Source organism: Rhineura floridana, chromosome 3 (assembly GCF_030035675.1).
Source record: "Rhineura floridana isolate rRhiFlo1 chromosome 3, rRhiFlo1.hap2, whole genome shotgun sequence".
NCBI classification, from domain to species: Eukaryota; Metazoa; Chordata; class Lepidosauria; order Squamata; family Rhineuridae; genus Rhineura; species Rhineura floridana.
Window position 1 is genome coordinate 122,264,653 of NC_084482.1, and position 5,405 is coordinate 122,270,057.

Here is a 5,405-nt window from a genome sequence, read left to right on the forward strand (position 1 = left end):
TGGGTTTATAGTCCCAAAGATAAAAAGTGTGTGTGTGCGCGCATAATACATGTTACAAATTTTAGGTGCTTCTGTGTGTGAATTGGCATGAAACATGAAGATTCAGTTACAACTCCACGTGCAGGTTGTTGTGGCTAGCATACATAGAGTATACACACCCTCCGAAAGTGAGGCCATGTGGCTTTCCATCATGTGTGTGTGTGTACTGCCTTCAAGTCGTTTCCGACTTATGGCGACCCTATGAATAGGGTTTTCATGAGGCTGAGAGGCAGTGACTGGGCCAAGGTCACCCAGTGAGCTTCATGGCTATGTGGGGATTTGAACCTTCGTCTCCCAGGTTGTAGTCCCAACACCTTAACCATTACACCACACTGGGTACATCTTTATCTCCATTAAAACATAGATCCCTCCTACTTTTCAGAAGGAATTCAAGGAGGCTTACAATCAAAAACAGTAATCAAATAAAAAATCCACAGCTCAACCTAATCATAAATCAAAATAACATAAAAAGCAAAACTACAATAATTACAAAACAGCCATCAGAACTGAAACATCCAAATGCCATAAAGAGGAACTACTCAACCAACATCTTTTAAAACAGCCATGTCTTCACCAACTGTGTAAAACAGTATGGTTGCAAGGCAGAGCTCACTTGGCAAGGCATTCCACAGGGTGGGGGCCATGACAGAAAAGTCCTTAACCCTGGTCACCACCAAGTGGACCTCATTGTGTCAAGGAATCCACAGCACAGCCTCAGATGGCAATTGGAGCATGTGGAAGATGCTGGCCCTTAAGAGAAACAGGTCCCAAGTCACTGAGGGCTTTGAAGATTAACAGCAGCATCTTGAAATTGTCCCAGAAATAAAACAGCAGCCAGTGCAGATCACACAAAACTGGTGTGATAGACTCAAGCTCCTAACATCCACCATCATCCTACCTGCAGCATTTTTCGCTAGTTGTAGTTCCCAAGTACTTTTAAAGGGCAGCCCCATGTAGAGCACATTGCAGCAATCTAATCTGAAGGTTTCTAGGGCTTGAATGACTGTAGCAAGATCTCACTTTGTCGGAACGGTCATAATTGGTGAACCAGCCAAAGCTGGAAAAAAGAGTGCAGGTCAAGGAGCATCCTTAAGCTACAAACCTGATCTTTCGGAGAGAGTAGAATGTCATTTGTTTGACCATGATCCTGAGCTCAGGAGAATGCAAAGGGGTGGAGGGATCATCTTTCCTATGTTATGAAAATGGAAATGGTCTGCCTTCAAGTTGATCCTGACTTATGGCGACCCTATCATGGTAAGCGGTATTCAGAGGGGGTTTACCATTGCCTCCCTTTGAGGCTAGTCCTCCCCAGCTGGCTAGGGCCTGCTCAGCTTGCCACAGCTGCACAAGATAGCCCCTTCCTTGTCCGCAACTGCCAGCTGGGGGGCAACTGGGCCCCTTGGGACTATGCAGCTTGCCCACAGCTGCACAGGTGGCAGGGCACGTAACCTCTGAGCCACTCACTGTGGGGGTGATGTTTAGCTGGCCCTTGACACCCAGGAGACATGAGTGGGGATTTGAACTCACAGACTCTGGACTCCCAGCCAGGCTTTTCTCCTCACTGTGCTATACCAGCTCCATTTCCCATGTTATGCCCCAGTTAAAACTATTATGTCAAGTTGGTTTTACCCTTGAAAGAAAGAAAGAAAGAAAGAAAGAAAGAAAGAAAGAAAGAAAGAAAGAAAGAAAGAAAGAAAGCAAATACTAGGAGGGCTGTGACCCATGCAAGCCCATCCAACAAGCCCAAAGGCCACAGTTACCTGGAGATTGAAGAGCCAAAGCTAATCCCCCTATTCTGGGAGCCTATTGATATGGAGAGTTTTGTCTGAAAGGAAGATGCTCTGCAGATGAGGCTCTGCCCAAGAATAATGGGAGAGAGAGGGTGGGGGGGTAGTTACTTTGGAATGTGAGTTTGTTTGGATGCAACTTCACTTCAAGGGAGAGATTTAATCAGCAGTTTCAATAGCCCCGTTCAATGTGGAAAGCTGGATTGCTGCTGTTCATTAATTAGCTATTTTGTGTTCCTCTGTTAACTTTTCCATGACAAACTGGGGTGCCCTGCTTCTTATTCATAATATTAACCAGTCTTACTGTTCCCTCCAGTCCCCATGCTTCCATCTACAGTTTGCCACATAGCCCTGAGACAATGGCTAATTGACAAGAGTAGCAGCAAAAAAGCATATTGGGACACTACTCCAAAGGGTGTTTCCTGCAGCTAACCTGGAAGCATTGGATGAGGCTATTGGATAGATGTCTTCTTCTTCTCAAGACTGAGTCAATCCATACAAGTTGCTCTTGCAAAGCTATAGGAATGCAAGGCAGAGGAAAATTATGGATTGGTTTGTTGCTTGGTAGGTTGGGAAGAGGGATGAGGCAAATTCCTTTATGTGGATAACACTCCCCACATTGTGATAACAGGCACAGACAACTTGGCTCCTCCAAATGCTTCCTGGTGTGATAGAGCATCAGACAAAGCCTTTGCCAATGTTTTTCTTTTTCTTTTTAAACGATTGCTGGGGTGGGGGCTGATAATTTACTATTACCACATTGTTTTCCTTTCTAAACCTGCTTCTGAATCCTAGTTTATTACACATGGCCAGAGATCCAAAGTATGATTTAAGGGGGATTAAAGAATGATTCTTAAAGTTTGAGCTTTAAGCTCTGCATAGAAGACCATGCTCTCTGATCCACCAGTGAAAGTGGTTAGGTTGGTGAGCACCAGGGACAGGGTCTACTCCATGGTGGCCCAGTTACTCTGCAATGCTCTCCCCAGGGAAATTCTTATGTTTCCCTCTCTGTTGTCCTTTAGGAAAACCCTACATACTTTTTATTTTTATTCCAGTGTACATTTTAGTTATTTATGCTTGTTTTTAAAGAACTGTTTTATCTGTTTGTTTTAATGTTTGTTTTTGCTGTTATTTTAAATATTCGAATATTATTTTTTTTTAACTTGACCTTGTAATCTGCCTTGGAAGGGTATATACCCTAAAAGGTGATCTAGAAAATCATTAAATAATAAGGTTGTCAATTCCTACTAGCCATGATGACTATGTTGTACCTCCAGGCAGTATCCCAGCTGCTGGAAATCCCAAGTGGGAAGGGTGTTTTTGCACTCAGGTCTGCTTTCAGGTTTCCCATAGGCATCCAGCTGGCCACTGTGAGAACAGGATGCTGAATTAGATGGGCCATTGGCCTGATCCAGCAGACTTTCCTTTTCTTAAAAACATTACCTCAGGACACAGTCATCAAAATCAAAACAACTCTTGCCACATCCAGATTTTTAAATTAGGGAATACTCTTGAGCAATGGTGCCTGAAACAGAAACATTGGTTGTGTTGTTGTATGGAAATGAGAAGTGTAATAAACTGATGAATAAACTTTCATGTGTGATGCTGTAGAAAGATGAGGCACCTGTGCCCTTCCAGATATTGCTGGACTCCATCTCCCATCAGCCCCTGCCAGCATGGTCAAATGGTCAGGGCTGATGGGAGCTAGAGTCCAACAGCTTCTAGAGAAGCACAGGTTCCCTACCCCTGTTGTAGATTAATGGTACATTTCACAACCCTATTTTAAAGGGTTACTTAAGATTACTTAACATCTTAACATCTTAATACTTTTAACTGATTTAATATGTTTTTAATATTTTTAGGCTTGTGTTGTAGTTGTTGATATGTTTAATTATGTTTTACTACTTTTGGTATATTGTTTTTAAGTTGTTGATATATGTTTTTACTTGTATATTGGATGTTTTATGTTGTGCACCGCCCAGAGAGCTATGGCTATTGGGCAGTATAGAAATATAATTAATAAATAAAAATAAATAAATAAATAAAAAGAAGACCCATGCCTCAAAGTAAAAAAAAAAGTAAGACCCACTGTGGTCAATGGGACTTATTCCCAGGTAATTGTGTATAGAATTGCAGCCTTACTACTTACATGGTGTTATTCTATTGTCTGACCTTTTCATTACTCATTTCAGATTATACAACCTCAGGAAAGGGGACATGTCCTATTGCCATTTACTTTTCTCAGGCATTTTAACATTTTAATATTTAATTTTTTAACATTTTGATATTTGATATCTTAACTTAACATCTTAATATTTCAATCAATTTAATACTTTTTTAACATTTAATATTTAGTATTGAGTTTTGTAATTGCTTATGTGCTTGATTAGGTTTAGTTTTCAATTTGTTTAAAATATGTTTTAATTGTATATTGGATGTTTATCTGTAGTGAACCGCCCAGAGAGCTTCGGCTATGGGGCGGGATATAAATTTAATTAATAAATAATAAATAAATAAATAAATAAAAACCACACTTTCTGCCTTTATTGTAGCTGTAAGGCATTTTTCATATGCTCTGAGACACTTGGGTTCCCCCACCCCCCAGGCTAAGCTCTGCATTAAAACAAGTCCTGTGTATCTTTTCCCCACCATAACTTACTCTCCCAGCCTTTACTCTGCAGGGCCAAAAATTCCTAGTTCAGTTACAGAGATTCTTGCAGAAAGAATCAGCTGTGTCCATATGCAGGCGTCTGGCTACAGATTAACCATTTTCTTCCCGGCCACTGCAGCTGCTTCTAAGTTCCCATGATTATTTTTTTGCTTACCATATGAGAAATCTTTTTCCCATTAAGTTAAGTGATGCAGTTAACTGGGTCCCACTTTATGCGATGTTTAAAGATATGTTGGCCTCCTGGCATCAAGCTGGAAGGATTCTTTTCTGCATTGCCACCTCCTCTCCAGTTGGGACAACACGCATAAGTCTCACCCGCTGAAATCAAGAGGTGTAACTCCAGTGGTAGATCCTGGATTACATCCTAATAGAGTTGGTAGGTGAACCTGTGCACAGTGGAGTTTGGATATTATTGCCATCCCTGGAGAAAGACAAAAGAATCTGCCTAATTTCTTTCTCTCCCCCCCATATCATGCAGCAGTGAGTTCCACTCCCTTCCACCTACAACGGCAAGCGCCTGCTTTTCGATTGCCTGTTGAGAAGCGCTTCATTGGATGTAGCAAATGATGATCCCAAGCCACAACCCTTTTTCTCCCCCACCCGGTTTCATGGGGTTTTAATTATTTTCACACACATCCCACTGTCCAGCTTTTCTGTCTTCAGAAGGCAGCCCCCTCCCCACGACGAGCGAAGTTTAATGAGCGGTGTCTCCAGTTACCTCTGCGAGCAGAGAGGAAGCAAAGCCCCGGCAGAGAATGAACTCTGCTTAATCCCCTTGGCCCAAGCTTCGGGGGAGAGAATTTAGCTAATATGAGTGTGAAAAGGCCCTGGTGTTGGCGGAGGAAGGGGCAGAGGGAGGGAACAAGGGAGAGGGCGGGGCAGGGGTCTCTCTGATCCTCCCCCTCGTC

At 42.4% G+C, this 5,405-nt stretch overlaps 1 long non-coding RNA gene across 6 annotated transcripts in view; it reads right to left on the reverse strand.

Moving 5' to 3' along the window:
• LOC133380395 (uncharacterized) overlaps window positions 1–5,405 on the reverse strand; it is a 74,920-nt gene that overhangs the window by 68,956 nt on the left and 559 nt on the right. For 4 of the 6 annotated variants that reach the window (XR_009761434.1, XR_009761433.1, XR_009761435.1 and 1 more), the window contains exon 2: window positions 4,652–4,918. This is a non-coding gene — a long non-coding RNA (uncharacterized LOC133380395). Of the gene's footprint in view, window positions 1–3,097; window positions 3,195–4,651; window positions 4,919–5,405 lie in introns of all 6 variants that reach the window. The other 2 variants (XR_009761431.1, XR_009761432.1) reach the window with 2 other exon arrangements.